At 43.2% G+C, this 13,307-nt stretch overlaps 1 protein-coding gene across 5 annotated transcripts in view; it reads left to right on the top strand.

Moving 5' to 3' along the window:
- SLC11A2 (solute carrier family 11 member 2) overlaps window positions 1-13,307 on the top strand; it is a 68,124-nt gene that overhangs the window by 2,058 nt on the left and 52,759 nt on the right. For 3 of the 5 annotated variants that reach the window (XM_066617484.1, XM_066617481.1, XM_066617485.1), the window contains exon 1: window positions 8,440-8,532. The exons of 1 other annotated variant lie outside the window; for it this stretch is intronic. The gene's annotated coding sequence lies outside the window, so the exon portion shown is untranslated. Of the gene's footprint in view, window positions 1-8,439; window positions 8,533-8,849; window positions 8,916-13,307 lie in introns of those variants that run through there. One more of the 5 variants, XM_066617483.1, reaches the window with a different exon arrangement.

Genomic DNA, 13,307 nt, shown 5'->3' with positions numbered 1-13,307 from the left:
TACAGTCATTCTGAGACTGCAATCCTAACCACGCTTTCCTGAGAGTAAGCCCCAATGAACAAAATAGAACTTACTTCTGAGTAGACCTGGTTTGGGTTGTGCCCTGAGTTGCATAACCTTTCTCTCCAGCTTTCACATATGATACATTTATGTGAAGCTAGCTGTGTGAACTGTAAACTGACCTCTTCATTTTATATAGTACTGTAACTTTGCCTCCAAGGCTGCAATCCTACTTACCTGGGAGTTCAACTTACCATTGAACTAAGTGGGGCTTCTAAGTATCCATAGGATCGTGCTGTAAAACTCTGATCACATTGATTCTGGCTTGTAGTGATCCTGACAGTGCAGTCTTCTGCATGTCTACTCAAAATTTCCATTGTATGCAGTGGGGGCTTACTCCCAGTTAACATGAGTATAGGATTTCAGCCTTAGAGACTAATGTCCTTGATTTTCATTATTACATTCAGCTCACACATTTATCTCTAAGCATTATATTGAATTCGTTCCAACCTGTTACAATACATTATCAGTATAAATTTAGAGTTCATGGCATAATAAAGCTGCGATCTTTACACACTTTTCAAGGAGTAAGCCCCCATTGAACCAAGTGGAACCTGTTTCCTGAATAAAGTTGCATAGGATTCCATTGTAAGATTGCATTATTTGCATTGGATTGCATTATTTATTGTAAATAAAATTAAAAAATCCTAATCATTCTGCCCTATTTGGTGAGGCTGAATTGCCTAATCTGAGCTCTTTCATTGCTTGCTTTCCTAAGGGTAGGATTTGCTTCTATCATCGTTTGCTTCAGGCACCGATTATTAGAGGGCACCAAGAAGTCATTATTCTTACCTCTCCTGGAGCCTGGTTACTGTCTCACATTGGCCTTGCAGATCCCCACCATGTAAAGCTGCAGAAAAAGCCTGTCAAAAAGGATATTCTAAGCCCAGAGCCTGCTCCCTCTTGCCAATAATACCATTGTAATTTTTTTAAAAACCCTTCTGGCTAAGCCAAGAATCCATCTAGTCCAGCATACTGTTTCCAGCAGTGGTCAGCCTGATGCCTTTAAAACAGGGCTTTTCAAACGGGGGTGTCATGATGCCCAAGCCTGTGAGCCCTGACTACTTTGCCCTTAAGGGGCGGCGGGGGGGGGGGGGGGAGGCAGTGATGCAATCCCCCAGTTTGCATTGCCAAGGGAGCTGCAGGGTCTGCCATTTACTTACCAGTCCCTGCAGCAGCCTCCCAGGGGTGCTGAGAGCCCTGTGCAAGGGTCTGCAGGGCTCCCCAGGTCTTGAAAAGTGAACGCGCATCGATCGCACTCCACTTCCGTGAAATTGGAAGTGGAGCGCAATTGCTACACTTTCACTTTTCAAGACCTGGGGAGCCCTGCAGACACTCGCACAGAGCTCCCCATACCCCAGGAAGACTGCTGCAGGGACAGGTGTGCATCCCAGTCCCTGCAGCCCCCTGAGCAATGCAATCCTGACCAAAGATTTGGCTCCTCAGGTGGCATGCCAAATGTTGCTCCTTCTGTCAACACTCTAGCCCAAGTGGGAAGAAAAGGAGAATCAGCAGAGGCAAGCTGGTAGACAGAAGTGGATGCCTGCTGCCAATTTCTTGCTTGAGATGACCATGTCAGTTGGCTTCATGGATGGGCCTGCCCTGGCCAGGAGAGACTTCTAAAGTCTTCAGAGCAATTGGCTGATGAATGCAATCCTCATGAAGGTTTCAATGTATTGTTGATCAATAATATAGTACTTTGTATTATATTGTTATACCTGATGGACTTATCAGGGCTGCACGTACCTGCAATGGAAAATATGCACTGGTGCCAAGTGCTGATCCTAATTGGCAAAAAGAAAAAAGGCCAGCACAATCCAGTGAGGGTTCAGGATATCAGAGTACCTTAATTTTCATGAAATTGCATTTTAAATTCTCTTCCTCATATCATTAACACATTCCCAGAATAACCCTACTGTGTCCAAGTTCAGAGTAGTTAATTACATCATGAAAAGACCAGGGATCAAAGTTTCTTGTGCGCAATTAATTTCCCATTAATTCCTAGAGTCAGTTATGTAATTGTTTTCTGGCTGGCTTGACACTAATAAGAAGTGCATTTATGCCTTTAAACGAAATGCAAATGTTTTATTGGTTTCTCAAAGATATTTCAGACACAAACCTGCCCTGCCCACTGCCAGCCTGAGAAAGGCAGGACTGAAGGGGCCTTATCTTATCAATCAGAGACACTTGTATATAGTGAAAGGGGAGTGGGATTTCCTTCCTTGGTTGAGGAACAGTGGTGCAAGAAGCTAACACCTCTTCTGTAAAATGCCTAAAAAAACCCTCCCAAAGCCGGACTGTGAACTGGGTAAGTATCAGTGTTTGGTTTTTGGGTTGCAAAGACTAAATAGAGATGCAGATTGAGGGGTGCTTTCTGTTCTGGGCTGTCCATATTCATTTTTTTCTTGATTTTTTTGCTTTCCCTAATAGCATGTAGCTTGACTTGATTGCTGAAGGGCACAATCCTAATCAGGTCTTCACAGAGGTAAGTCCTATTGTGTTCAATGGGACTTACTCCCAGGAAAGTGAGGTTAGGATTGCAGCCTTAGTCTGCTTTTGCTCCACAAATACTTCTCTGCTGTCTGGCAAACTGTGATCTGGCTTGCATGAGCAGGTCTGACTAGGGATGGTGCAGTTGAAGAGCAGACTGGTGTTAAGGCAGGCAAACAATGCAAAAGGAGCAGAACCTTTTATCTATATAGAAGAAGGATTTCAGCAGATGCCTTTCCTACCCCTGCATAACAAACTGCACTTGCTAGAATATCCCTTTAAAAGCTGTTAAACGTATAGGTGCCCTGTGCTCCTTTGCATTCATTCATCTCTACCTATGATTCCTTTCTAACTCGGTTATTCAAAGAGCTTGTAACTAAAAAGGTACATCCAGTTTCAATCTGCTTTAAAACATAAAGTTGCAGGACCAATTGGGTCTTGATCTCAAAGTGTACTGAAGCATTCACAAGACAAGCTAAATCAAAATTCATGTTGACATTTGTTTACAAAATGAGCCACATCATGAGTCAAGCTGCTTGAAAGGGGGTGAGTCCCATCCCAATGGTGTTTCCAAGTGCTCTTCTTTACATTCTCCCAATTCAAGTGAACGTTGACCTTGGAAGCATTCAAAATGTTGTCAAGCATCCTACCTCTGTTTTCAAGCAATGGAAACCCCTTGCACACCATGTACCTTGAGTGTGGGAAGAACACCCAATCCCTCAGTTCCTTTGAGAACCACCATGCTGCTACGTTCCAACTGAAGTATTTGAAGAAAGATCCAACAACTGGAGCCAGATTTGCCAAGGAGATGGTTGTGTGTTTGCAGAACATAACTTCTCCTTCGTGGTCTCTATGCAGTCATATAGTGTAGAGACCAGCTACCTCCCTCCTTATCTGGAGATGAATGCAGGTCAATCAAAAGATGTTCTGCAAAACGGAGTATTCAAACAAAACATCAGCTCTCAACCTCATGTTCAGGACAAAGTGCTTGAGGATGGCATAGGTTGCATTGCTGCTCTCAAAGCTCCCAGAACAGAGAAGCTCTCAGACATGCAGCAAAACTACTCTGGTAGAATGCCCTTTTGAGGAAGCTGGTAGCTACTTCTTGACCAACTGGTAAGCCAGGGAGATAGTCTTCCAGCACAGTCAAGTGTGTTGACTCAGAAGTAAATCTCCCAAAGCTCAATGGGACTTATACTTTAGTAAGTACATTTAGGATTACAGCCCAAGTTATCTAGTGAATCAGACTGTGGGAGATTTTTTTTTGCCCTTGCAGGATCCTGGTACCAGATTAATCATCTTTTGTGTCTGGAATGCAGCAATTCTATGAATGCAGAAGGAATGGGCTCACTTAACATCCAATCTATGTGGAGTTTTCTCTCCTAAAGTGGCTTTTAAAAGAAACATTTAACATTAAATCTTGGTTAATGTGGAATGCTGAAATCACCTGAGATAGGAAAGTAATGTCTGGTCTCAACATTACTTTATCAGGATGAAAAACATATCAGGTTTTCTGGTTCATTTCAGTCTGTTTTGCAAAGTCTTCCCAGCTGCCACTTTTGATCACCTTTGTTCCCCTGCTGTTGTTCCAACTTTTAATAAAAAAAGGTTGCTTTAGTCACTGATCTGCCTTGTCCCTGGTTACAGTGAGGTTCAGTGGATTGTACATCTTCCGCTGCAGATGCTACTGTGAGAGATTCTAAATAGGAACCCCTGGGGTTCTCCTGAGAGGGTGGTTTTGCCCAGAAGGCCTCCCTCTGCCTGGTCTTGTCAAGGGTACATTCTACCAAGTTTTTCCCCCATTCGGCTGCTTGTCCAACAAAGGAAAGTGGGGAGTAGGAAAGGGGTAAGGATGCTAACTACTAGGCTCTACTTCCTTGGGTCAACCTGCATTCTCTTGGGAGTCCCCTCTTGTCTTGACAAATAATATCAGTAAAATTCTCAGGGATGCTAAGAAGCACTGGCACTTCATTGCTCATTTCCAAGAAGAGCATATATTTTATTTAGGTCTAGGAGAAGTTGGGATGGCTGGGTGGCCTGGAACATACCTGAGGGTAGAAGGCATGTAAATTCTATGGCACGCCAGTTAGTACATCTATAACATCTCCAAGCCTTTGCTGTCCCCTGGGTCCTTTTCAGATGTTTGAGGGAATTGGTGGTGGTGGCAGCAGTAAGCAGGCCCTCCTTAGCAAAAGGTGGGGTTCAGTACACATCTTGGTGTCTGGGAGAAGGGAGGCAGGACATAATCACACATGCCTCTGGAGAGCTATGGTGCCAGCCATGGTTTTAGTTCAGGGGTGCCCAAACCCCGACCCTGGGGCCACTTGCGGACCTCAAGGACTCTCAATGCAGCCTTCAGGGAGCTCCCAGTCTCCAATGAGCCTCTGGCCCTCTGGAGATTTGTTGGAGCTCACACTGGCCCGATGCAACTGCTCTCAGTGTGAGGGCAACTGACCTCTCGAATGAGCTGTGGGATGAGGGCTCCCTCCGCTGCTTGCTGTTTCACGTCTGTGATGCAGTAGTGGCAGCAAAGGAAATGTCAGCCTTGCTTTGTGCAAGGCCTTTTATAGACCTTGAGCTATTGCAAGACCTTCATTCATTCATATAAGTTCATCTTTAATATAAATGTATTCATTTATGCAAACTTATGTCAATTTATTCAAATTTTAAATGTAAATTAATTCTTCCCCCCCCCCCGCCCTCGACACAGTGTCAGAGAGATGATGTGGCCCTCCTACCAAAAACTTTGGACACCCCTGTTTTAGATGAACACTCTACAAGATGTTTTACTCTGTTGACCTGTTGTTTTGCCAGTTTAGAATCACCACATGGGAAGTTATTGATGATTTTACACTCACCTAGTTTGTTCTAAAACTGAGATACTTTTTGCCAAAGAGAATGCTGATATCTTGGTAGACCAGAAAAGAAGTTGGCAGTTTTGGTATTCATGGCAGCAGTGGTATATAGAACTTCCTTGCTGTCGCATCTAACTTCCTATCCTTGACGCTATGGAAACCTAATGGGTTTTCTTCTTGTTGGCCGAGGCATGTTTAGCTATGAGGATGTTTAGCTTCAGATGGCTGAACAGAAAGGAACACCCCTCCTCTTGCAATCTGCACATCTGCTTAAATCTCTGGAAAGTGGATAGTATGAAGGAAGGCTTTTTCTTAACCATCTTTTTTCACCTTCAGACTGTCAAAAAGCATTGGGGAGGATGCCCTCACTTGTACAGAGTTGTACAAAGTGGGTCAACATTCTCCACCTGATGTTGATACTATGTACCCCTTCTGGGCATTGACTCAGTCCTAGGGCTCTCTGGTGAGGATTCGGGTGCCATCTGACTTGCCTGTTTTAAAGAAGCTGGTGGCACGGATGGAAAAGGAGGTTGGTTTGCAGGAAACTTTGACATCACTGCAGTGGGTGTATATGGGCTGGCTCCTAAAACACTAACATGAGAGACAAAACTCTCTGTTCTTCCTTATCTGACTGGAAATGTTTTTGCACCTGTCCCCAACAGGGCTCTCTCTCTAACAGAAAAGGCAAGTGTGCCAGTCAACAGAGGGGAGTTTTATCTCATAGCAGTGATGCTTTTTAAAGCCATTTCTGCCCAACATTGCATATACCCAACAGGGATCAAATGTGTATACCTGTGGGCTGGGCAGAAATAGGTTAAGGGTGAGCCTGCTTGCCATACAATGAGGTAGGGCAAACTATCCCACTAACTTTTTTTTTTGCTTGCTTTTGTAAAAAAAACAACTAGCTATTACTAGAACAAGATAAAGAATGAAGATGAAACCTGAAGAAAAAGTCTCATCATGGGGGGGGGGGAGAGACAAAGGACAAAAAAAAAAGCATTCCTGATAGTGTCCCTTCAGTGGTGGTCACAAAAGGAACTGAAGGATTGGTCATTCTCCCCTTCCTTCAAGGTACATAGTGTACATGCCCACACTTGAGAGTAGGGACAGAACGTATGCATACTTTTCCTGGGAGTAGGCCCCAATGAACACAGAGGAACTTATTTCAGAGTAGACATGTATAGAAAGTTCTGGAAGCTTCCAGAGTCTGCTCTGCACACGTGCAGAATTCTACTATATCTGACTACACAGAGGCCATGAAGGGAGTGGGGGAACAACACTCCCCCTCCCATTCTAGACTTGTAGGAGAGAAAGTTCAGATGCTCTGTAAAAACAACAAAGAGCCTTGTGGCCCCTTAAAACCTGATTCAGCATACTTTTTCATGGACTAGACACACTTAACTCATTTCTGCCCAACCCACAGGTGTACACATTTGATCCCTGTTGTGTAAATGCAATGGTGGGCAAAAATGGTTTAATCAGATGCATGCACTTAACAGATATATGAAGCATGAATAAAAGAGCAAAAACCTGTAAGCTTTGGGGCCATATGGCCACAAACTGCAAGAGGTACATCCTGTCATGATTCTATGTAAAACTGAAATGTAGGTAAAGTAAGCATGGTGACAATTCACAACAGCAGACATGAGAATATAAGAAGAGCCCTGCTGGATCAAGCTAAACTCCTGTATCATCTAGTCCAGCTTCCTGTATCTCACAGGGGCCTACCAGATGCCACAGGGAGTACACAAGACAACAAGAGACCTGCATCCTGGTGCCCTCCCTTGCATCTGGCCTTCTTAGGTAGTCTGGTTTTAAAACAAGGAGGTTACACATACCCATCATGGCTTGTAACTCGTGATGGACTTTTCCTCCAGAAATTTGTCCAATCCCTGACCAGGTGCCACCACCACAGCCTGTGCAGGGTGATCAAATACAATGAAGGACAGAGTGGCATTGTGCAGAAGAGGGAATGTTGGCAGGTGCAGCTTTTTAAACCCTTCCATGTTGAGCTGCACCTGCCAACATTCCCTCTTCTACACAATGCTTAAAGGTATAGCCACTCTCTCCTCTATTTTATCCAGTCACCCTCATCCTGTGGCATGGAGTTCCAGAGACTAATGACACACTGGGTAAAGCAAGATTTCTTTTTGTCTGCTCTAACTTTCCTGCCACTCAATTTTAGTGGATATCCCCTGGTTCTGGTGTGTGAGAGAGAAAAGAGCATCCCTCATGATGGTGATCATATACCTTCCCCAGCTTGTTAACATTAATTGGATGAAGTGGGCTTTGATCCATGAAAGATGATCTGTAAACTGCTTTGTGAACTTTTGGTTGAAAAGCAGTATATTATTATATATTATATTTTAATTATTTTATCATATAATTAAATACAATATTAAAATATTATTTTAATAAATAATAATCAATCATGTAATTATTATATTCATTAATAATATTAATTATTATTATTATATAATAATATAAAATAATAAAATAATAATATATTATATAATAGCATAATTAATATATTATCACCTCAATTATTAATTATCAATTATATATAATAAACAATATTTTAATAAACAATAAAATATTTTAATTTTATTATTTATTATATTATTAAATACAATATTAAAATATTATTTTAATAAATAATCAATTACGTAATTATTATGTTGATTAATAATGAATGATAATAATGAATATTATCACCTTAATTATTAATTAATTATCACTTGTTAATTAATTATTAATAATTATTAATTGCCTTTAAAATATCTGCCAGGCTCCTTCTTCTTGCTGCCGCTGCTGCAGCCACAGCCCAAGGCTGCAGTGCTATGCACACTTTCCTGGGAGTAAGCCCCACTGATCTCAATGGGACTTACTCCTGAGCAGACAAGCAGGGGCTCGGGCTGCCACACAGCCGAGCCTGGGCGCGACTCTAGCCTCGGCGAGCTCTAGGGCAGTGCCTGGTCGCCCTGGCGGAGCCGCGGCAGGGGCGCGCCGCCCTCTTTCCCTCTGGCGCCCGGCGGAGCCAATGAGAGCGAGGAGCCGGGTTCCCGAGCTCCTGGAGTTGAGCCATGGAGCGGGACGGGCGCCGCAGGAGGGGCGTCTCTGGCTGCAGGTGAGGGGCTGCGGGGAAAGCTGGGCTCCCCTTCAGTGCGTCCTGGCGCGCGCGCGCATTGGAGGGCGCAGCTGCTGGGGGTGCCGTGCGTTCGCCGTGCAGGGAGGGGGCTGTGGGCACGTCAAGGTGGAGAGGGACGGGGGGCCTTCCTTGGTCGGGGGTGCGCACGTGGTGTGCTTGTAGACCGAGGGGGGCTGGAACAAATGGGCAGCGTCGTAGGCGCGGTGCGTAGGAAGGCAGTCGCCCCCAGTGAACAGCCCGGGATAAGCCGCATGTCTCCAGTGTGCTGGCTTGAAACAAGGAAGCCCAGTCCAGTCAGCAAATGGTGCTGAGAACCAGGGCGTCAGCCTGAAGGGCAGAAGCATAGGCACGTCTACTCGGAAGTAAGGCCCATTTTGTTCAGTGGGGCTTACTCCCAGGAAAGTGTGGGTAGGGTTGCAGGCCATGAGCCCAATCCTATGCATGTCTACTCAGAAGTAAGTCCCATTATAGTCTATGGGGCTTACTCCCAGGTGGATAGGCTTGTAGCCTAAGCCTTTTCTGCCCAACGTTGTATATACGCAACAGGGATCAAATGGACCAGGCAGAAATGGGCTTCAAGAAGAGCCTGGCTGTTGTATTTGCTCTTTGAAAGGGTTTATTCTATAGGGGATGAGCCCTGTGTTGTTCTGCATTTCCAACTTGATGGAGTATCATGAAATATATTTAAGAGCCCCCAAACATCCTCAGCGCCAGCAGGGGAAATTGGGGGACCTTACACCATAGTTGCTAAGTAGTATATGTGATGCATGGGAAATAAAATAGGTCAGTCTCTCTCTCTCTCTCTCTCTCTCTCTCTCTCTCTCTCTCTCTGACTCCCACACACACCCTCTGCCAGCTCCCTCATTTCCAACTCACTTTTGCTACTTAAGCCATTTCTGCTTAATGTTGCAGAAATGACTTAAGTAGCAAAAGTGAGTTGGAAATGAGGGAGCTGGCAGAGGGTGTGTGTGAAAGAGACTTATTTGAGTGTTAGGAGAGTTAGGACAGGCAAAAGAAAATATTTCTTTACTCAGCGTGTAGTTGGTCTGTGGAACTCATTGCCATAGGATGTGGAGATGGCATCTGGCCTGGACACCTTTAAAAGAGGATTGGACAAGTTTCTGAAGGAAAAATCCATTATGGGTTACAAGCCATGATGTGTATATGCAACCTCCTGGTTTTAGAAATGGGCTATGTCAGAATGCCAGATGCAGGGGAGGGCAGCAGGATGCAGGTTTCTTGTTGTCTTGTGTGCTCCCTGGGGCATTTGGTGGTCCACTGTGAGATCCAGGAAGCTGGACTAGATGGGCCCTTGGCCTGATCCAGCATGGCTCTTTTAAAAATTTTTTTATTAACACACACAAACATACAACATACATTTAGGAGTGCTAAATACCATATGCCATTACTAATTAATTATACTACGTATATCTCCTAATCTACTTACTCATCTGTTTCTACCTCTTATTGATTTATCAATTTATTTATATAATATACAATAAATGTTCCCTAATGCCCTATACTATATTTTCTAAATATTCACTTTCTACCAAGCGTAAACTAACTTCATTTGCTCATTAATATTAAAACAAAATAATCTAATTACCAAAATTATCACCTCAGCTATTTCAACGCCAATCTAATTCTCCAATCTAATTACACTTTTTTCTTTGACATAATAACCACATATAAAACAAAAAATTCCTAAACCAATCAGATTTGCAAGTCAGTATGACCTGAGGGAGTGAATGTGTCTTCCCTTCTAAAAGAGATTATTGTTTACCCCTTCTTTTCCTCATCTCTCTTCCTCCCTGTGCCTCCATCCATTCCGTAATCTTAGCCAGTGTTTCAGTATACACCAAGAGCAGTTGCAAGGTTGTCCATCCCAGGTTTTATACTGAACTAGAAGAATGGAGGGGGCCCTCTTCTAGTTTGATGATGATGAAACTAGGTGATTGTTTGCATGTGACTTGAGATATTTACAACTGCTCTGGGCATGTTTGCTTGAATTCAAGGCCAGTTTGATTTCAGTGGGATTTATTTCCAGATAAGTGGGTTTAGAATTAAACCCTAAATCCTCCCATCTGTCTGAGCTTTTGAGCCCTAAACCTTTGTCTTGTTGCTAAGACTCCAAGTATACAGGGATGCTGCATCTTGTCCTTACAGCGGAAACCTCCGTATATAGAAAAAGTATACCTCTAAATACCAAATGCTGGGGATAGACAAATGAGGAGTGTTTTTGTTATGCTCTATCTGCAAGCTCCTAGAGACATCAGGCTGGTCTGTGTTGAAAATAGAATGCTGGACTAGATGTGCCTTTGGTCTGAGATAGTAGAGCAGTCTATGTGTTTTACAATTATTAATCCTTTAGTGCAAATCTATTCATTGCAATATTTCAGTTTCTGACTCTTTATGTAGCATTTTGTGCAAGGGAGATAGTGTTTTTGAGTAGCACTTCGTACATGATAGGGAAAAATTAGCCCCAGAATATTTACTGTTTTCCTCTCTTAGATTTATCATTTTGCACAGCATTTCTTACATAGATTTGTACCATGCTTTCAGTGCACATATTTATGGGCTGCCTAACCATGAAGATAAAACAGTAAAAGCAAAATAAAAAAAACAGTAGAATCAAGGTAGCATAAAAAAAATTACAAATGATTAAAAGCCTGAGTTGATGAGATCTTCACCAGGCATTGAAAAGACATAAGACCAGGCAAACATCCATGGGAAGAGCATTCTATGTGGGGTGCCACAGCTGAGGAGGTTATCTCTCTCATGTTGCCTCTGTCTCTGATGGAAGGGGTATCCAGAGGAGAATCTCCAAATGTGTGTGTGGCCAGATTGGTATGGGGGGTGGCAGTCCTTTGGCAACAGTTTACCAACAGAACATTTTGTCTTCTCAGGATTTAGGGTTTATTGACCCTTATCCATTCCATTATGGATCCCAGACACAGGTTAAGCACTTCACTGACTCACCTGAGACATGCAAAGGAGAAGCAGAGCTGTGTGTCATTAACATCTTGATGATAGACCTCACTTCATATCCCTGGTTTACCTAGCTCAGCTGTTTGATACAGATGCAAAAAAGCATGTAGGGCAGAACTGTGTGGGCTGAATAATATAAATGCCGCTCAGTTAAATACTAGTACCTCAGCACCATCTTCTGCTGTTTTCTGCTCCATGTAGAAGAGGGAGGAACTACTATAAAACCATGTTTCCCAGCCCAGAGAGCACATCCAGAAGGATGTGATAGTTTTGCAATATTGAAAGTTGCTAAAATTTCCCTGAGATTTAACAGGATTGTACTCCCCGGTTCTTCTCCTGGCAAAGGTCATCAAATGACCAGTGCCATTTCTGTGGCAAAACTGAACTTGAAACCAGAATGAAATTGATAATTAGGGCATCTCAGGAAAATCTTTATAGTGTCAAATTTATTGTACTAGAATTCATACATATAATACCATAATTCACATCCATATTACATTAGGTCTACACAGAGGCAGTTGTGTGACACAGGGCCCAGTCCTGTCCAACTTTCCATTGCTGATGCAACTATGCCAATGGGGTGTGTGGTGCATCCTGAAGTGTTCCCTTAACTTGGGGCTGCATTGCAGCTGCATTAGCTCTGAAAAGTTGGATAGGTTTGGACCCCCATTTAATTCATTAGTTAACAAATTAGATCAAGTTCTGAAAATGTTCCCCATTGGTATCTATACACTGTGAACATCAGCCACCACATGTACTGATTTGGTTCCACATCTGCTTCCTTTAGATGCTCGAGTGCTGCGGGTTTTCTTCAATGAACTATGTATCAATTAGAGCTCATTAAAATATATGTATACATTTTTTGTGAGACACCCAGTAGATAACCATCCCTTTCCAAGAATGTCTAAACTGCATGGCAATAGCCCACTTGAGCACCTTGCTCAAGAAGGGGATGTTTGTGACTTGCCAATAGTTAACTGCAATTCTTCGGTTCAAGGAGAATTAGATCAAGAACATTCTCGAAACTGTCTTTTTCAGGGAGGTTAGGACGACCTCCTCTTGCCAAGAGGCATTTATTACCTTCTGGATTTAGCAAGTCAATTTCCATCTACTAAATGTTCTAAGTCAAGAAGGGCAAAGGTTGAACAAACAGGTATTGGGAGGCTGTTCCTCCAAAGATCTTGTCTATATCTTCAGCCAGTAACAACTGAAATTCATCCTTAAGGAATAGGTAGTCTGTGCCCTGAACACATCCATCAGCTGAACTGCAGAACTAATGGTGCTTAGGTCAAAGCAAATGCAAAGTGTTTAGCAAATGTGTCTTGGTGTGCTTCTGAGGTTCCTTTGCATCAGTCTGTGGACCAGGCTGGAGCGGGTCCTGAACCACTTGGGAAAGCTCTGCTGAACAATTAGCCTGTGGACGCAATTGTGTTTCTTTGCCACCATCATCGTCACCTGGTAAGCTTGATCATGAACTTCTTACTTGTGTTTGGCCAAATCCTAGAGTTTCCTGTTACTCATGTTGTGTCATCCAGTCTGCTTCTTTGTCCACAGCTCCCTGATAAGCTAGAGAGCTGATTGGGCTTTGCATTGTGCAAGAAGGTGCTTAGGTACCATCTTGTCTGGCACCCCAACTATCTTTGCACCTTACAGAGTGACAAAGATCCAACAAGATTGCATCAGACAAGTGATTCATCCTTCCTGGTAATCATTATAAAGAAATATCAATCTTGCTGACCGAACAAAAGGGTAGTTTTGAGTGTGAA

This window comes from Tiliqua scincoides, chromosome 2, assembly GCF_035046505.1.
Source record: "Tiliqua scincoides isolate rTilSci1 chromosome 2, rTilSci1.hap2, whole genome shotgun sequence".
Classification (NCBI taxonomy): Eukaryota; Metazoa; Chordata; class Lepidosauria; order Squamata; family Scincidae; genus Tiliqua; species Tiliqua scincoides.
This window is presented reverse-complemented; position numbering and strand designations above follow the sequence as displayed.